This window comes from Saimiri boliviensis, chromosome X (assembly GCF_048565385.1).
Source record: "Saimiri boliviensis isolate mSaiBol1 chromosome X, mSaiBol1.pri, whole genome shotgun sequence".
NCBI classification, from domain to species: domain Eukaryota; kingdom Metazoa; phylum Chordata; class Mammalia; order Primates; family Cebidae; genus Saimiri; species Saimiri boliviensis.
In genome coordinates, this window is record NC_133470.1 from 135619352 (window position 1) to 135640015 (window position 20664).

At 38.6% G+C, this 20664-nt stretch overlaps 1 protein-coding gene and 1 pseudogene across 5 annotated transcripts in view; both read right to left on the minus strand.

Annotated features, from left to right (window-relative positions):
• Positions 1 to 20664, minus strand: part of DIAPH2 (diaphanous related formin 2) — a 914837-nt gene that overhangs the window by 385445 nt on the left and 508728 nt on the right. The window lies entirely within an intron of this gene.
• Positions 19613 to 19788, minus strand: LOC120361986 (U2 spliceosomal RNA; annotated as a pseudogene).

Genomic DNA, 20664 nt, shown 5'->3' on the forward strand with positions numbered 1-20664 from the left:
GGGCATGTCATGTAACACGAGACATTTTCCTGTAACAGAAATGAAAGTAAAGATGACATGTCTAAAAGATATACTAAAAGCTATACTAATTAAGAAGTGACTTCCACTAAACTCATTAAAAGGAGGATCATAAATGGTCCTAATAATAAAATGGAGTTAGTATCAAATATCAATTCTGATAATTAGCATATATGATTCAAAATGACAATTATTTTGCATAAAAATTAAGTGAGAGTAAGTGTAAAGTACTTACTATTTCTTTCTTTTTTTTTTTTTTTTGAGACGGAGTTTCCCTCTTGATACCCAGGCTGGAGTGCAATGGCACGATCTCGGCTCACCACAACCTCCGCCTCCCGGGTTCAGGCAATTCTCCTGCCTCAGCCTCCCGAGTAGCTGGGATTACAGGCACGTGCCACCATGCCCAGCTAATTTTTTGTATTTTTAGTAGAGACGGGGTTTCACCATGTTGACCGGGATGGTCTCGATCTCTTGACCTCATGATCCACCTGCCTCGGCCTCCCAAAGTGCTGGGATTACAGGCTGAGCCACCGCGCCCGGCCAGTACTTACTATTTCAACATACAAACATATTAAGTCATAGTTATAATTTCTGATAATTAAAATTAATTATAATTAGAATAGGGAAAGATTCACAACAAATATTTGTTATATAAAGAATTCAAGCTACATAAAGAGCTAAACGTTTGATCTTAATCAATCAATAGACTAAGGACATATGAAGTCAATTCACAAATGAAGTCACAAAGTTAATTAAAAAAGGAAAATATGTTTCATTCAGAGTCATAGAAATTTAAGTTATAACAAAAAGGTTAGCACTTTATATTTATTGGCACAATTTTTTTAAATGTCTCATTTTTACTTGTACATTTTACTGAATTTGTGCATTTGTTTGTTTTTATCAGCAGCTGTTTCTAGCCCTCTTTGGAAGTCAGAGTAACAGAAAATACAATAAAACTACTGTTTTTGAGGTCGTGATGAAACTCATATGCCTCTTTATTCCTGATGACTGTATACACTGATAAAATCTTCCTGAAAAACAATTTTTCTAGACAACTGAAGAGTAGAAAAATGTTTACAGATCTTGGTACATCTAAAAGGAAATAATCAAAGGGAGGAGATACAAAGTACCTACTTAACGACAGAAAATGTAAAATTTATGTATAGCGGGGTGGGGAGGTGGGAAGAGATAGCATGGGGAGAAATGGCAGATACAGGCAAGGGGACGGAAGGCAGCAAACCACACTGCCATGTGTGTACCTATGCAACAATCTTGCATGTTCTTCACATGTACCCCAAAACCTAAAATGCAATTAAAAAAAAAAAGAAAAGAAAAAAAATTTATGTATAATAAAGAAAGGTTTGAGGCCTTTGTGCTCTATAGAACACTGATGACGTTTTGTACATCAATTTGAGTGAGGATTCAGAATAATTAAAAATGATTACATAGTAAATGTAGCAACATAGAAAGATTATCATACTTTAAAAAGTTAAGTGTAATAAATGCAAATGAAGACCTATAAACATTACCTATGGATAAAGACTGGGGGAAAAAAAAACTTAAAATGATGACAAAAATAACTCACCACTGTCTTACATTATTGGGAGAAGGATATCAAAAACATTTTTTCATGATTGTTTAAAAAATAAAAGATAAAAATTGAAATAATGCAAAGGCTTACATAATAGTCCACTTAATTCCGGGCCAACAGAATGAGCATCCTACTCAAAAGATATTTTTTGTAAGAACATTTGTTAGAATATTTTATTATCTCGAAACACCCAGAAAGTCTATACATTCCTTTCTAAAGATATATTGCCATAGAAAATAGACTATTTTGTATCTTAAATTTATATTGGATTTTGTCAGTCATTCCCTTTTGGCAAAACTAGCAAACAGAGAAAAGCACTCCTTATCTAATAGTAGCTAATGCATTAATTAGATCCAAGCTAATCTGAAAACAGACTGAAACAAATTAAGCAAATTAAATTCTATTTTGAAGTAAAATTTATTCTTACAATCTGAATTGCAGAACTGGTTGACTCCTTCAGAGTTAATCTGCCTTCAGGCAGGTGAATATATAATCAACAAGGATAAATGGGTTTCTATTCTCTTCCTGAGTTCAATTAAGTTTTTGGAAAAGGCGACCATGTCTTGTTTACTATTATATTCTTATCACTTATTACAATATTGGTCACACAGTGAGTTCCAGATGGATGGACGGATGGATGGATATAAAAAATAATTACAAGAAAAGACACTAGAACATTTTCATTTCCATGCTGATTCACTCTTTTGTGTGTGTGTGTGTGTGTGTGGTGGCTTGGAGGAGGTAGAGTCTGGCTATGTCACTGAGGCTGGAGTGCAACAGGCTGATCTCAGCTCACTACAAACTCCGCCTCCTGGGTTCAAGTGATTCTCCTGCCTCAGCCTCCTGAATAGCTGGGTTTACAGGCGTGTGCCACCATGCCCAGGAAATTTTTGTACTTTTAGTAGAGATTTGAGTTTTCACCATGTTGGCCAGGCTGGTCTCGAACTCCTGACCTTGTGATCCACCCACCTCGGGCTCTCAAAGCACTGGGATTACAGCTGTAAGCCACTGAGCCCGGCCCTGATTCACTCTTTTGACAAAGATTTTCATTTGACAAAATAAAGAATTTCAGTAGAAAAATCAATCTTCAATGCACACCCTTTAGTCCTCTGTATATATGGATCATGACTGATCAGCAACACTTAATGAAAATATTATTTTTGTGAAGCTCCATAAGGTTTATTAATCAAATACTGGGCAGAAGCTAAGACAAATCTGACCATCTCAATCTGAGGCATGAAAAAACGCAGGGATCCAATTTTGGCTCTGACCCTTGCTAGTTTTCTAACTTTGGGCGAGTCACTTCACTGCTTAGTACCTCAGTATTTACATCTCTAAAATTGGATGGTTCTTACCTCGTAAGGTTCTGGTAAAGATTAAATAAATTTAATTCATGTAAAGTCCTTAGAATAGAGTCTGACATATACTATGAGTGCAATAAATGTGAGCTGTCATCGTCATCATCATCACCATTCTTATGATTACTGTTGTTACAAAAGTCCCATAGATGACCCTAAAATATAACCATAACATCCCTAAAATGCTTGCTGAATGAGGAGCTTTCAATCTAACTCGAGTTTAAATATTAAAGTGCTTCAATTTAACACCCTAAACATTGTTACATGGCATTAATACTATGACTGCTAACATTTGTCAATACATTGGTAAAGCACTTTCTTAAGTGATTAGATAAAACATGCAAATATCTAGTTCAGCTATTAATTTAACCAAAAACAACAATAAAGATACTGTTAGCATGATAAAGGATTGGTTAGAAACTAGTGCCAAAATTCCCTAAGATTCAATTCATGGTCTAAGACACTGGCAATGGCAAGTGAGTAGGTAAGAGGAAGTCACTGTGAGATACTGAGATTAGAATACCAGAACCCAAAACTTAGCATGTTTTGAAAATATAGTCAAGGTAATTGGTAAAAGCTTCATAGAAGCAAGGTCATAGGCCATTAAAATAATTCTGCCAAATGATATTACTACTGGAAAGGATGTTTTTAATGTGTCACAAGTACACATGCCTGAGTGCTCCTGACCCATATCATCTCAAAAGCATTGCCTGTGCCTTGATAGGTACACTTACATTGATTTTTTTCTGTTAAACATACTATCTTTATCAATTTAAAAAAAATATCTTTAGCATAACCTCAGCAGAGCATCAGATGTGTCAAATGCTAAATGAATGTTTAATTATCGCTCAGCATCACAATAGATATGACTAAGGATATTATGAATTGATCATCTGATTACATGCATTATGTATGACTATATCCATGTTTTCATGTATGATCCAAGTCTTTCAATGTAAAAAATCCTATGACATAAGTATCCATTTTCACTAGTAACCCCCATAATGAATATGAAACAGCATTTTAGGACCTTGTGATAACTATATTCACAGTCATTCCAATATTTAAATAAATTGGTCTTTTTATAACTTTTTTTTTTTTTTTTTTTTTTTTTTTTACATTTAGCTTGGAAGAGACAGTGTGAAAAAATGCTGATAAAAAGGTGTATACTTTTCTTTCTTTATTTTTGAGACGGAGTCTCGCTCTGTTGCCCAGGCTGGAGTACAGTAGCATGATCTCGGCTCACTGCAACCGCCGCCTCCTGGGTTCGGGCAATTCTCCTGCCTCAGGCTCCCGAGTAGCTGGGATTACAGGTGCCCACCACCACGCCCAGCTCAGTTTTGCATTTTTAGTAGGGACAGGGTTTCACCATCTTGGCCAGGCTGGTCTTGAAATCCTGACCTCGTGATCCACCTGCCTCGGCATCCTAAAGTACTGTCATTACAGGTGTGAGCCACCATGCCCAGTCATTATTTTCTAATGTTTAAAATTTTTTTTTTTTTTTTAACTTCAAGTTCCATGATACATGTGCAGAATGTGCAGGTTTGTTACATAGGTATACGTGTGTCATGGTGGTTTGCTGCACCCATCAACCTGTCATCTAGGTTTTAAGCCCACATGCATTAGGTATTCATCCTAATGCTCTCCCTCCCCCTTTCCCCATACCCCATGACAGGCCCCAGTGTGTGTTCTTCCCCTCCTTGTGTCCATGTGTTCTCATTGTTCTACTCCCACTTATGAGTGAGAACATGTGGTGTTTGGTTTTCTGTTCCTGTGTTAGTTTGCTGAGAATGATGGCTTATAGCGTCATCCATGTCCATGCAAAGGACATGATCTCACTCTTTTTTATGGCTGCATAATATTCCATGGTGTATATGTGTCACATTTTTTTTTTATCCAGTCTATCATTGATGGGCATTTGGGTTGGTTCCATGTCTTAGTTATTGTAAACAGTGCTGTAATAAACATATGTGTGCATGTGTTTTTATAACAGAATGATTTATAATCCTTTGGGTATATAACCAGTAATGAAATTGCTGGGTCAAACGGTATTTCTGGTTCCAGATCCTTGAGGAATCACCACACTGTCTTCCAAAATGGTTGAACTAATTTACACTCCCAACAACAGTGTAAAAGCGTTCCTATTCTTCCACAGCCTCACCAGCATGATGTCATGATGTCATTGCCCATGTCTATGTACTGAATGGTATTGCCTAGGTTTTCTTCTAGGGTTTTTATGGTTTGGGGATTTACATTTAAGTCTTTAATCCATCTTGAGTTAATTTTTGTATAAGATGTAAGGAAGGGGTCAAGTTTCAGTTTTCCGCATATGGCTAGCCAGTTTTCCCATCACTATTTATTAAACAAGGAATCTTCTCCCTATTGGTTTTTTTTTTTTTTCAGTAAGGTTTTTCGAAGATCAGATGGTGTGGTGTTACTTCTGAGGTCTGTGTTCTGTGCCATTGGTCTATATGTCTGTTTTGGTACCAGTACCATGCTGTAATGATTACTGTAGCCTGGTAATATAGTTGAAAGTCAGGTAGTGTGATGCCTCCAGCTTTGTTCTTTTTGCTTAGGATTGTCTTGGCTCTACGGGCTCCTTTTTCATTCCCTACGAAATTTAAGGTAGTATTTTTCTAATTATGTGAAGAAAACCAACGGTAACTTGATGGAAATGGCATTGAATCCATAAATTACTTTGGGCAGTATGGCCATTTTCACAATATTGATTCTTCCTATCTATGATCATGGAATGTTTTTCTATTTGCCTGTGTCCTCTCTTATTTCTTTGAGCAATGGTTTGTAGTTCTCCTTGAAGAGGTCCTTCACATCCCTTGTAAGTTGCAGTCCTAGGTTATTTTATTATCTTTGTGGCATTTGTGAATAGGAGTTCATTCATGATTTGGCTCTCTGCTTGTCATTTGTGTATAGGAATGCTCGTAATTTGTGCACATTGATTTTGTATACTGAGACTTCGCTGAAGGTGCTTATTAGCTTACAAATTTTGGGGCTGAGATGATGTGGTTTTCTAAATAGACAATCATGTCATGGGCAAACAGACAATTTGACTTCTTCTTTTCCTATTTGAATACCATTTATTTATTTCTCTTGCCTGATTAGCCCTGGCCAGATCTTCCAATACTATCTTGAACAGGAGTGGTTAGAGAGGGCCTCCATGTCTTGTGCCAGTTTTCAAAGGTAATGCTTCCAGATTTTGCCCATTCAGTATGATATTGGCTATGGGTTTGTCATAAATAGCTGTTATTAATTTGAGATATGTTCAATCAATGTCTAGTTTATTGAGAGATTTTAGCATGAAGGGATGCTGAATTTTATTGAAGGCCCTTTCTGCACCTATTGAGATGATCATGTGGTTTTTGTCATTGGTTCTGTTTATGTGATGGATTACATTTACTGATTTGCATATGTTGAACCAGACTTGCATCCCAGAGATGAAGCTAACTTGATCATGGTGGATAAGCCTTTTGATGTGCTGCTGGATTCAGTTTGCCAATATTTTATTGAGAATTTCTGCATCAACGTTTATCAAAGATACTGGCCTGAAGTTTTCTTTTTTTGTTGTGTCTCTGCCACATTTTGGTATCAGGATGAGGCTGAGCTCATGAAATGAGTTAGGATGGAGTTTCTCTTTTTCAATTGTCTGGAATAGTTTCAGAAGGAAAAATACCAGCTCCTCTGTGTACTTCTGGTGGAATTAAGCCGTGAATCCGTCTGGTCTTGGGCTTTTTTTTTGGTTGGTATGCTATAAATTACTGCCTCAATTTCACAACTTGCTATTGGTCTAATCGGGGATTTAATTTCTTCCTGGTTTAGGAAGAGTGTATGTGTCCAGGAATTTATCCACTTCTTCTATATTTTATAGTATTAGTTGCACAGAGGTGTTTATAATACTCTCTGATGGTAGTTTGTGTTTCCATGGGACCAGTGGTGATATTGCCTTTATCAATTTTTATTGTGTCATCTGATCCTTCTCTCTTTTATTCCTTATTAGTCTGTCTAGCAGTCCATCTATTTTGTTAATCTTTTCAAAAAACCAACTCCTGGATTCGCTGATTTTCGAAGGGTTTTTCGTGCCTCTGTCTCCTTCAATTCTGCTCTCATCTTAGTTATTGTCTTCTACTAGCTTTTGAATTTGTTTGCTCTTGCTTTTCTAGTTCTTTTAATTGTGATATTAGGGTGTTGATTCAAGATCTTCCAAACTTTCCGATGTGGGCACTTCGTGCTATAAATTTTCCTCTTCACACTGCTTTAGCTGTGTCCCAGAGATTCTGGTATATTGTCTCTTTGTTCTCATTGGTTTCAAAGAACTTCTTGATTTCTGCCTTAATTTTGTTATTTACCCAGGGGTCATTCAGGAGCAGGCTGTTCAATTTCCATGTAGTTGTGCAGCTTTAAGTGAGTTTCTTAATCGTGCATTCTAATTTGATTGCCCTGTGGTCTGAGAGACTTGTTAGGATTTCCATTCTTTTGCACTTGCTGAGGAGTGTTTTACTTCCAATTATGTGGTCGATTTTAGTATAAGTGCTATGTGGCATTGGTAAGAATGTATATTCTGTTGATTTGGTGTCAATAGTTCAGTAGATGTCTATTAGGTCTACTTGCTCCAGAGCTGAGTTCGAGTCCTGAATATCCTTGTTAATTTTCTGTCTCGTTGTTCTAACATTGGCAGTGGGTTGTTAATGTCTCCCATTATTATTGTTCAGGAGTGTAAGTCTCTTTGTAGGTCTCTAAGAACTCGTTTTACGAATCTGGGTGCTCCTGTATTGGGTGCATATATATTTAGGATAGTTAGCTCTTCTTGTTGTATTGATCCCTTTACCATTTGTGTTTTTTGATCTTTGTTGGTTTAAAGTCTATTTTGTCAGGCCGGGCCCAGTGGCTGAAGCCTGTAATCCCAGCACTTTGGGAGGCCGAGGCGGGCGGATCACAAGGTCGAGAAATCGAGACCATGCTGGTCAACATGGTGAAACCCCGTCTCTACTAAAAATACAAAAAATTAGCTAGGCATGGTGGGGTGTACCTGTAATCCCAGCTACTCAGAAGGCTGAGGCAGGAACATTGCCTGAACCCAGGAGGCGGAGGTTGCGGTGAGCCGAGATCGTGCCATTGCACTCCAGCCTGGGTAACAAGAGCAAAACTGTGTTTTAAAAAAAAAAAAAAGTCTATTTTGTCAGAGACTAGGATTGCAACCCCTTCTCTTTTTTTTTGCTTTTCATTTGCTTGGTAAATATTCCTCTACCCGTTTATTTTGAGCCTATGTGTGTCTTTGAACATGAGATGGGTGTCCTGAATACAACACGCCAATAGGTCTCTTTATCCAATTTGCCAGTTTGTATCTTTTAATTGGGGCATTTAGCCTATTTACACTTAAGGTTAATATTGTTTTTGTGCAAATTTGATCCGGCCATAATGATGCTGGCTGGTTATTTTGCACATTAGTTGATACAGTTTCTTCATAGGGTCATTGGTCTTTATATTCTGGTATGTTTTTGCAGTAGCTGGTACTGGTTTTTCCTTTCCATACTTAGTGGTTCCTTCAGGAGCTCTTGCAAGGCAGGCCTGGTGGTGACAAAATCCCTCAGCATTTGCTTGTCTGGAAAGGATTTTATTTCTCCTTTGCTTATGAAGCTTAGTTTGTTTGGATATGAAATTCTGGGTTGAAAATTCTTTTAATAATGTTGAATATTGGTCCCCACTCTTTTCTAGCATGTAGGGTTTCTGTAGAGAGATCTGCTGTTAGTCTGATGGGCTTCCCTTTGCAGGTGACCTAACCTTTCTCTCCGGCTGCCCTTAACAGTTTTTCTTTCACTTCAACCTTGGAGAATCTGAGAATTATGTGTCCTGGGATTGATTTTCTCATGGAGTATCTTAGTTGTGTCCTCTGTAGTTCCTGAATTTGAATGTTGGCCTGTCTTGCTAGGTTGGGGTGCTTCTCCTGAATAATACGCTGAAGTGTGCTTTCCAACTAGGTTCCAGTCTCCCCATCACTTTCAGGTACATCAATTAATTGTAGATTTGGTCTTTTAACATAATGCCCTATTTCTTAGAGGCTTTGTTTGTTCCTTTTCATTCTATTTTCTTCAATCTTGTCTGCATGCCTTATTTCAGCAAGGTGGTGGTCTTCAATCTCTGATATCCTTTCTTATGCTTGATCGATTTGGCTATTGATACTTGTGTATGTTTTGCAAGGTTCTTGTGATGTGTTTTTCAGCTCCATCAGGTCATCTATGTTCCTCTCTAAACTGGTTATTCTAGTTAGCAGTTCCTGTAACCTTTTATCAACATTCTTAGCTTCCTTGCATTGGGTTAGAACATGCTCCTTTAGCTCAGAGGAGTTTGTTACTACCCCCCCCCCCCCCGGAAGCCTACGTCTGTCAATTTGTCAATCTCATTCTCTATCCAGCTTTGTGCCCTTGCAATCATTTGGAGGAGAAGAGGTATCTGGCTTTTGGAATTTTCAGAGTTTTTGTGCTGGTTTTTCCTCACCCTCATGGATTTATCTACCTTTGATCTTTGAGGCTGATGACCTTTAGATGGGGTTTTTGTATGGGTCTTCTTTGTTGATGCTGTTTTTGCTTTCTGTTTGTTAGTTTTCCTTTTAACAGTCACATCCATCTGCTGCAGGTCTGCTGGAGGTTGCTGGAGATCCACTGCATACCCTGTTCACCTGGGTATCACCAGTGGAGGCTGCAGAACAGCCAAGATTGCTACCTGCTTCTTCCTCTGGAACCTTCATCCCAGAGGGGCACTGGCCTGATGCCAGCCAGTGTTCTCTTGTATAAGGTATTTGTAGAACCCTGTTAGGAGGTCTCTCCCAGTTAGGAGGCACAGGTCACGGACCCACTTGAGGAGGCAGACTGAGCCTTAGCAGAGCTGGTGCGCTGTGCTGGCAGAACACCCTGGTCAGGATCAGCTGCTCCCTTTTGAGCCAGCAGGCTGGAAAGATTAAGTCCACTGAAGCTGGGCCTGCAGCTGCCCTGCCCACAAGATGCTCTGTCCCAGGGAGATGAGAGTTTTATCTGTAAGCCCCTGACTGGGGCTGCGGCATTTCCTTCAGAGAGGCCCTACCCAGGGAGTAGCAATCTAGAGAAGCAGTTTGGCCACAGCCGCTTTTGCTGTGCTGTGCTGAATTCTGCCCAGCCTAAACTGCCCAGTTTCCTCAGAAGTGTCAGTGGAAAACCATCTATTAAAGCCTCAGTAACGGCAGATGCCCCTCCTCCTACCAAGCTTGATCATCCCAGGTTGACCCCAGACTGCTGTGCTGGCGGTGAGAATTTCAAGCCTAGTGGTTCTTAACTTGCTGGGTTCCGTGGGAGTAGGACCTGCTGACGGAGACCACTTGGCTCTCTGGATTCAGCCCCATTTCCAGGGGAGTAGAAGGTTCTCCTGTTTCGCTGGGGTTCCAGGCACGGCTGGGGTACAGCTAGCTCGGTGCCTACCCAAACAGACGCCCAGTTTTGTGCTTCAGATCAAGGGCCCTGGTGACGTAGGCACACGAGGGAATCTCCTGATCTGCAGATTGCAAAAATCCACGGGAAAAGTGTAGTATCTGGGGCAGGTAGCACAGCCCTTCTTCACTACTTCCCTTGTCTGGGGGAGGGAGGTCTCTGGCTCCTTGCACTTCCTGGGAGAAGCGATACCACACCCTTCTGCTTGCTCTCTGAAGGTTGCACCCACTGCCTAACCAGCCCCAGTGAGATCAACTAGGTACCTCCCCTTTCTGCGTTTTTCTTATTGGGAGCTGCAGACTGGAGCTATTTCTGTTCAGCCATCTTGGCTCCTCCATCCCCAAAATAAAAAGGTGTGTACTTTTATTATACTTGGTCTAGCTCTTTAAAAAGTAGATAACCTTTAAAAAGCACTTAAAAAGGAAATACAACAGACCATATATTCTGATTTCTTCATGGCTGAAAAAGTGTCAGATAATTCAAAGATGAGAGCATGAATGTATAGTCCATAGAAATCAGAGTAGAAGCCAAAGGATTAAGTCGCTATTAATATCAACAACGTTTCAGAAAATCTCCCTACCCTACTTCTCCACCAAGCCCTGGCTGAAATCAGAACTGAAAACAGCAGTTGGTATATGGAAAGGTTTCAACTTCAGTGCTTAGAAAACTAATATTTCACAAGAACTAGAACACTGCAGGAGATCAGGAAAGAAGGAAAAATAGAAATTGCTTCAATAAAGGAGCAAGGAACATGATGTAAAGAAAGAAAGATCCCTGGATCAAGCTTTCCATAAATGCTTGTTTGGGAGACTGGAGTGTAGAATTACGCCACTGGCAAATATGAATAAAAAGATACAGACACACACATTATACATAGAGATACATGTGTACACATATATATGCATGTATATACATATGCCATACAAATGTGGAATAAAAGCAATTTAAGCCATATAACATGATAAAGTAAATTATTTTTTATTTTCATTTTATTTTTTGAGACAGAATCTCACTCTGTTGCCAGGCTGGAGTGCAGTGGTGTGATCTCGGCTCACTGCAACCTCTGCCTCCTGGGTTCAAGTGATTCTCCTGCCTCAGTCTTCCCAGTAGCTGGGACTACAGGCGTCTGCCAACACGCCTGGCTAACTTTTTTATTTTTAGTAGAGACGGGGTTTTACCAAGTTGGCCAGGATAGTCTCGATCTCTTGACCTCATGATCCGCCTGCCTTGGCTTCCCAAAGTACTGGGATTACAGGTGTGAGCAACTGTGCCCAGCCCACAAGTTATTTTTATAAGCAATGTATTTTCGGTTTTTATGCTCAGATATACACATGTACACACACACACATATACATACATACATATATACATATGTTAACTTAATCCTCAAAAAAAACCACCTTATGGGATGATTACTTAGATTGAGGGTGGCTGACTATTATAAGGGGAGATTATTAAAAATAGCATTGCCGCCCTCTGAAACATGCCTTAGCTTATGTTTCCTTTCATCTACTACCTGCCCTGACCCCACCCTCCCAAAGCACTTACTTCTCTGCTTGTGAATTCTTTCTCCATTCACTTCCCCTCACCTTTAATCAAGTTTGGCCACAGCTCACATGTCAACGTAATATATTTGAAATACAAAGGATATCTCCTGCTCTCCTTTCTTAACAAAGTATAATGCTGTCAAAGTATGAGGGGATTTGTGAGCTGTCAGTGATGGAAATATCAAATGAATGTGTTGGGAAATCACTGTGACTTTACGATAACAGAAGACCACACCACACTGCTTAAACTATGTGGGTGAACTTCAATATATTTGATTAAACGCATCAGGTACTTACTTGTCTATAGTCACCACTGCATGAACTGATAAAAATGTAGTAGTTGGCATGGATCATTAGCTTAAAGAGGTTATAATTTTAATGGAATAAAAGATCAGAAGAAATAATACATTTAAGGCATTGCTGGTGATTCTGTAAATTCATAATAATATTTTACATAGGAATAAACTTTTATTAATTATAAATGCAAATACATTAAGTACAAATTAAAATATATTTGCGCCTATATATGCATAATATACATATTCAAATTAAATCAGTTCTAGTTTCATCCCCTTCATAAGTTTTCATAGAAAAGCTTTTGTGACTATGTGTAACAATGGACAAGTTTAGCTTAAAGGGTATATTAAAATCTGATGGTCATTATACTTATATATGCATACACACATATGCATATATATATATATACACACACACATATGTGTGTGTCTGTGGTGTGTGTATTTTGTTGCTGTTGTTAGTATACCTCACTGATTTGACCGGAAACGTTTTAGGTAAATAAAACATAGAATCCTTAGGTTTCTTATATATCTCCCTAGAGTCTATTCAATGAGCTTTTCTTTTTAACTGTAAGATGAGCTTCTCAACATTCATGACACATGTACCAGAATCATTCATTCCCATTGTTTTTTGAAAGAAACAAATGGTTTTCAGCTGACTCTCATGAATCTTACAGTCACTCTTTCTGAGTCCTATAAAGCTGTCTAAGTGATGCAAATATAACTGGCTTGTTTTAGAATACTGAATAGCATTTTTAAATTTTTATTCTTTTTTGAGATAGAGTCTTGCTATGTTGCCCAGGTTGGAGTGCAGTAGTGCAATCTCAGCTCACTACAGCCTCTGCACCCTGGGTTACAGTGATTCTCCTGTCTCAGCCTCCTGGGTAGCTAGGATTACAGGTGTACACCATCACACCTGGATAATTTTTGTATTTTTAGTAGAGACAGGGTTTCGCCATGTTGGCCAGGCTGGTCTCAAATTCCTAACCTCAGGCGATCCACTTGCCTCGGCCTCCCAAAGTGCTGGAATTACAGGTGTGGGTCACTGAGCCTGGCCAGCATTTTCTATTATTTTTATTCAACTGAAATACACAAGGCTGGGGAAATAGAGAAAAGAATTAAAATAACTGGCATTTTAAAGAACAATCTGGTCAAATTAGTAAGTATCTCAGTCCTTGACAACCAACACAGTTGTGGTCAAGGAAAATCATAAAATTTCCTGAACACTTCAAACTTAACCTTGGGAAAAGGCTGAAGAGTAGCCATTTGTTAAGCTGAAGCTACTAATTCTGCAAATAAAATATATAAATATCACCCTACCATGCCCCTGGTAAACAAGAGAATTGAAATAAATGTTATCTACGGTGAGCAAGGCACAGTAAATATACTTTAAAATGCGGATATAGCTCATGAACTACTATAGAATTATCTTCCAAAAAAGTAGGCAAACTAAATTTCTTACATTAAGTGATCAATTGTTAGATGTCTGAAGGAAGTTTATAAGAATAACTTATACTCTACCTTATATGAGATGAAGAATCACACAATGTTTCTCCTTCGTATGGTCCTAAGATATTCTAATTTGAACTATTCTTAAAATGAGACATATATCAAAAATGTAAGCACATGTATTTGTTGAGTATTAGGAATTGTATGATTTGTCTGTATGTATATATACATATGTACATGAATGTACAGATAACCTTCCATGTGACTCAGAACATATCTCATGGGGAATACAATTAGTCCTCATTATACATTTATGAATTAAGTTACTATTTTTCTTTTGGCACATGAGAGGAAATAGAGATAGCGTGTGAGTATAGTGAGAACGGCAGCCAGGCAGTGGCAGAACAAGAACTGGTCTTCACTCATATTTACCTTTAATTTTCTTTTACTAGTTACACATTACTGTTCTTTATGTATTTCCTCAAAACTTCCTGACACCTGTAATCCCAGCCCTTCGGGAGGCCAAGGCAGGTGGACCAGTTGAGGTCAGGCATTCAAGACCAGCCTGACCAATGCGGTGAAACCCCATTTCTGCTGATACAAAATTAGCTGGGTGTGGTGGCGCACACCTGTAATCACAGTTACTTGGGAGGCTGAGGCAGGAGAATCTCTGGAACCTGGGAGGCGGAGGTTACAGTGAGTCAAAACCTCACCATCGTACTCCAGCCTGGGCAACAAAACAAAACTTCATCTCAGCAAAAGAAAATTTTTAAAAAATCCTTTTTCATTTACATTTTCCAAATGAAAAATCAGATGTGTACTAGCTGCAAATATGTACTCTCAACACAGAAATTGCATTTAAAATAACCATACAGTAATACTTGGCCCATTTCCTATATTTCAATCTTGAAATAAATTGTTGGTAAAGGTCACAGTGAACATTTTCCCTTTTTCTGTAACAAACTTCCAGTACTAGCTCATAATTGAAGCATTTCATGTTATTTCTTTCTTGGTATCTCTGCCATTTCTGTGTTTATTAACATTTGATGACAAATCCCTTGTTATTAGTTTTTTGAATTTTATACTACTAGAACCATATTTTCTATCAACAAATTTCTGTTAGCATCTGGTGATGTCTTAATGCTTACAATCTTCTGTTATATCCTGCTTGGCTTCAGAGCAGATAAGAAGGCAGTAACACGGAACTGAATGAAGAAAGGTAAAATATGATACCGAAAATGCCTTTTTATTGTTCTTTCTCTATATACTGCAATATAACAAAACTATGCGCACATGCGTATGTGTGTAGATTTTTTTATTTGTGTGACTATAACTCTGATTCTGAGTTCTGGATCCAGTGATAAGCTACCGAGCTTTGCTAGCCTGTGCAACTGCCCCCACGTGTTTCCAATAATTAGTAGCTTCTTGAGCTATTACTGACATGTTTTTTTCACATTTTGTGTCTCCTCTTTGAAAACAGTTACGATTTTAGTCATTTATTGTAATTAAATCTTGTAAAGTATGCTTTATTTTATTTTGAAAAACAATGGCATCATGTCAAATAATTAACTTGTGCTCTCTTTACTCAGAGATTTGTTTTTCATTAGCTTCTAAGTTAACTACCCAGCTACCGATAAGCTTCTCTGCTGTATGAATAGTCATGTTTACCACTGCCCCATGGATGCTTACTCTTGTTTTTTTAAACATAATGTTATTTGCTTCCCTTTTATTTCTTTAATATGTAGAACATAATATTTCAACATCAAAAATTTGTAACATGGTAGGCCAGTGCAGGCTATCTTAGACTTTGTATTACTTTCCACTTATTAGCAATCTATCCACCTTTTGTTGTTTGTTTGTTTTTGAGACGGAGTCTTGCTCTGACACCCATGCTGGAGTGCAGTGGCATGACGTTAGCTCACTGCAACCTCCGCTTCCCAGGTTCAAGCGAGTCTCCTGCCTCAGCCTCCTGAGTAGCTGGGATTACAAGCGCATACCACCACATCCGGTTAACTTTTGTATTTTTCGTAGAGATGAGGTTTCACCATGTTGGCCAGGCTGGGCTCTAACTCCTGACCTCAAACGATCTGCCCGCCTCAACCTCTCAAAGTGTTGGAATTACAGGCTTCAGCTACCATGCCCGACCTAATCTATCCATTTTTAATCATTTCTCATTTTACCAGTGAAACTAGTCAATGGCAATTTCCAAATACACTTCCAGGGACAATGCTGAAGTTACACTTTAATATTTGATTAAAAATTCATAATGATGTCCCAAATTTATGAACTATTATATATTTTGATGTTACATATATTTCAGCTATCTCCTAGAGAGCATCATTTACTTTTTAACTTTGCGTCTTTTTTTAAATTAAAGAATTGATCAAGTGACACGTATCTATCAAAACTTACATGTGGTTTTCTCCTAAACTTTCATGCTCCGTAAGCCCAGCCCTATCCTAAGATTAGACGATAGTCACCTAGGTTTTGTTGCCCTTCATTGATTCATTTTATTAGCTTTTGCTTTTTAATCAATATAAAATTTATTTTAGAATATGGCAAGGTTGGGACCATACTCCCGAACTAAATGGTTTAACCAATTATTACAGAACTCCTAGGTAATCCATACTCAAGGAAGGTGGTTATACAGTTTAGGACACAATTTTGAATGATCTTAAAAGTAGGCATTCTTAATCATGTGGGCTCTTTCTCTTGCTGACATAATTAATATGTTCCTGTATACAGTTAAGCTATAAAATGGTTCATTTAATCACATTTAATGGAGTTTAAGATTTTATACTTACTTCAAGCCTAAACTCTATAAAGATACTATTTATTCTTTCCCCTCCCCTCTCATCATGATGTTTGAGGTAGTAGATTATCTGGACAGGTGAAATCACTAAAACAAATTCAACAATTTGAAAACAATTCTAGGCTATTAATATGGAAATGGGATGTTTTACTAAGAATCATATCATTATCTGGGAGGGAAGGGAGAAGCCAATTTTAGTACTAATATGCAAAGAGAAATATTACTGTAGAGCTGAAATATGGAACAAATGGAAGACTTGCAGTCATATGATCTGAGGGTCTAAATCTGACTCTGCAACTTACTAACTAGTTCTCCTGTTTTGGGAACATTACTTAAAGTATCTGAGCTTTGGTGCGTCATCCACAAAATGAGAGTAAGAGCAAATATGTCCTCATAGTGTTTTCAGAAAAAACAAAGTCTGACAATATATGTAAAAGATACACAATACCAAAAAGAAATAAACAGGTGTTTATTATATAAAGTATGATAGAAATATATAATATTATAACCAAACTAACTTATTTATAGACCAGAAATTAGAACCCATAATTCATGGATTTAAATTTTCCAACTGGCTTGATTGCCTAATTCCAGCAGGGAAAGTAAAGAGACTATAGGTAGTTCCTTGAGTCATATCACATTTTGTGAGAATGCTAAAATCCTGCTTGATAAAAAGCAAAATAAAATAAATGGATATGACATGTAATTAAAAGTATTATACAAGTACATTTTCCATTCAACTTGTCAGCATAAACTTCACCAGAAAATGAAATTGCTTTTCCAGCACCAGGAGGCAACCAAGTAGAATGCAATGATACCAATGGGTAGATAACTTACTCTTGGTACAAGGACAATAAAGGGCCTTAAATTTTTGACGAGACAAATGTACCTTTAATTCACTTTAATAAGATAAATCAATAATTAAAATGTGCTTGAGAAACTAATTAACTGCATAATGAAGGTAACCAAATGAAGTACTGGCACATCAAAATTCAGGAAGTATAAATCTGGTTAAAGAAGAAAAATAAAATTGACAAAGTTCAAGTTAATTTAAGAATAGAAATGTGGGCCAGGCACGGTAGCTTACACCTGTAATCCCAGCACATTAGGAGGCCAAAGCTGGAGGATTGCTTGAGCTGAGGAGTTTGAGGCCGGCCTGCCCAACATGGTGAAGCCCAATCTCTACAAAAAATACAAAAATTAGCTTGGCATGGTGGCGAGCGCCTGTGGTCCTAACTACTAAGGAGGCTGAGGTGGGAGAACTGCTTGAGCCCAGGAGGTTGAGGCTGCAGTGAACTGAGATGGGCAGCACTGCACTCCAGCCTGAGCAACACAGCAAGACCCTGTCTCAAAAGAGAGAGAGAGAGAGACAGAGAGAGAGAGAGAGAGAGGAAAAATACAAATGTGCAGGTTCTAGTTTTAATTCCATGATTTTTCCTGGTAGTGAGTCTTAAGTAACTCTCTTAACTTCTCTTCGGCCTTACTTTTCTCAATTATGAAATAAGAAGATTAAACTAGACCAGTTGTTCTCAAATGTTAGGATTTCAGAAACTATGCAAAAAAGGGGGAGACAGTTTCTATACTGCCCTACTATGCTATTATTTTAAGAGGAAAATCCCTGCCATCTATCATCACCATCATCTCATAAAAGTAGCATATTTCATCATGAAAAAATATACAAAGGAAACAGTCTCAGAATAAATGGGCAGTTCTTTACACTGGATATGTTTAGCTTAAATTTGTGGTTTTTTTTTTTTTTTTTTTTTTTTTTCTGAGACGGAGTTTCGCTCTTGTTACCCAGGCTGGAGTGCAATGGCGCGATCTCGGCTCACCGCAACCTCCGCCTCCTGGGCTCAGGCAATTCTCCTGCCTCAGCCTCCTGAGTAGCTGGGATTACAGGCATGTGCCACCATGCCCAGCTAATTTTTATTTTTAGTAGAGACGGGGTTTCACCATGTTGGCCAGGATGGTCTCGATCTCTTGACCTCGTGATCCACCCGCCTCGGCCTCCCAAAGTGCTGGGATTACAGGCTTGAGCCACCGCGCCCGGCCAAATTTGTGTGTTTTAAATGGTCATTTACAGACTGATGAAAACTTCACAGGTTGACACCGATTCACAGAACAGTGTTTTAGCAAAAGGAATCTAAGGGTACATCTAACCCTTATATTCTATGGCTCATCTCTTTTTTGAATACTCTCTTACTTTACAAAACACATATATGCATGGATTAAAAAAAAACAGGTATTAGTGTTAAAGGTATTATTGGGCATTAGGAGTGGAGATAAAAAAAGTACTTATCTTTTTGTTGTTGTTGTTGTTTGTTTGTTTGAGACAAGTTGCCCAGGCTATAGTGCAGTAGCACAATCTCAGCTCACCACAACCTCCACGTCCCTGGTTCAAGTGATTCTCCTGCCTCAGCCTCCCGAGTAGCTGGGACTACAGGCATGAGCCACCATGCCGGGCTAATTTCTGTATTTTTAGTAGAGACAGGGTTTCACTATGTTGGCTAGGCTGGTCTCAAACTCCTGACCTTGTGATCCACCCACCTCGGCCTCCCAAAGCTGGGCTTACAGGTGTGAGCAGCCGCACCTGACAAAAGTGTTTATTTTTCATTGTGCCAAGGCAAAGAGTCTTGTCTGGGATAAATTCTTGTTTCGGTGTGGCCATTTTCGTTTTAGGTTCATGGACATTCTAATATTCAGTTTGTCACTGCTTCCTTTGCAGACAGAGTAGACTCATATCCGTCTTTTCAGCATTTATTTGGAGGGCAGCAAAGCTCATGCTGCTTTTCAGTCACTCTCCTTTCTTCTCCCAATTTCCCTAAGATCTAACTATAAACCGACAGTGTTATGAAAATCAAAAATTAAGGGAGCTAAAGTATAAAAAGTATCTTGTTTGTGTTACATTTGGAAATCATATAAACAGAATGGTAATGAATGACTGTAGGCTTTTAAGGGTTATTTTCCAAACTTAGCAGGGTAATTAACATATCATGCGAATACAAATATTAATAGAAATACAGTTACAATTTGAGCAGACTGCAGCCTACACCCTACTTTCTAGAGCTGAGAGTAGAGTAGGACTACACTCCTTAAGCCTGCTTTCCAGAGAAGATACAAAATGCTTTCTTGGTGTCTATCCCACCAGAGATTTTGAGAGGAAGAACTCTGAAGGAAAAAAAATCCAAGAAATGTTTAATTTTTAAAAATTTCTACACTTGATCTTAGCCAAAAGGCTAAGAAGCAATACATTTTTATTTCTCTTCTTTTCTTTTTTTTTTTTTTTTTGAAACAGTTTCACTCCTGTTGCCCAGGCCGGAGTGCAATGGCATGATCTTGGCTCACTGTAACCTCCGCCTCCCAGGTTCAAGTGATTCTCTTCCCTCAGCCTCCCAAGTAGCTGGGATTACAGGCATGTGCCACTATTCACAGCTAATTTTGTATTTTTAGTAGAGACAGGGTTTCACCAGGTTGGTCAGGCTGGTCTTGAACTCCTGACCTCAGGTAATCCACCCGCCCGGGCCTCCCAAAGTGTTGGGATTACAGGCGAGAGCCACCGCCCCTAGCCCATTTTTATATCTATGTATAGGAGTCAGGTCCACTTAGAATTTGAAAGAGGGGACTACTGCACAGAGAATTACGTGGGGATTGGGACAAATAACTTTGCCGTCTGACTTCAGATATTGGACTGGGGGTGAGGATTGGCAGTGATTCCAGAAACCAGTACCTTTAAAGTTCTCTTGCTAACTAAGGAGCAACACATGGAACGGCATCTCTAGTGAGGCTGACCCTCATGTCATCCTTCGGAAGTTGCTAAGATGTGTACTTTGAAAGTTTCTCAATGTTATACGATGTGAAGTTTAAACTCTATTGGTTCTATTAAGGGCACATGTTTTTAAATTCTCACCACTCTGCTGAAACAAAAGGCAGCCCACAGAAAAACCTTTAAACCTTCGAAACCCTTTCCCAATCTGGACTGGCATAATATCCTAGAATCAAAAATCTGTTCCTCTACCTTGGTGATGGCCCATGCTACTGTAAGTAAAAACCTCTAACATTCAAGGTATGAGCACTCTGGCGACCAGTGCGTTGCACAAACACAAAGAATGGGGCTACAAATGCTA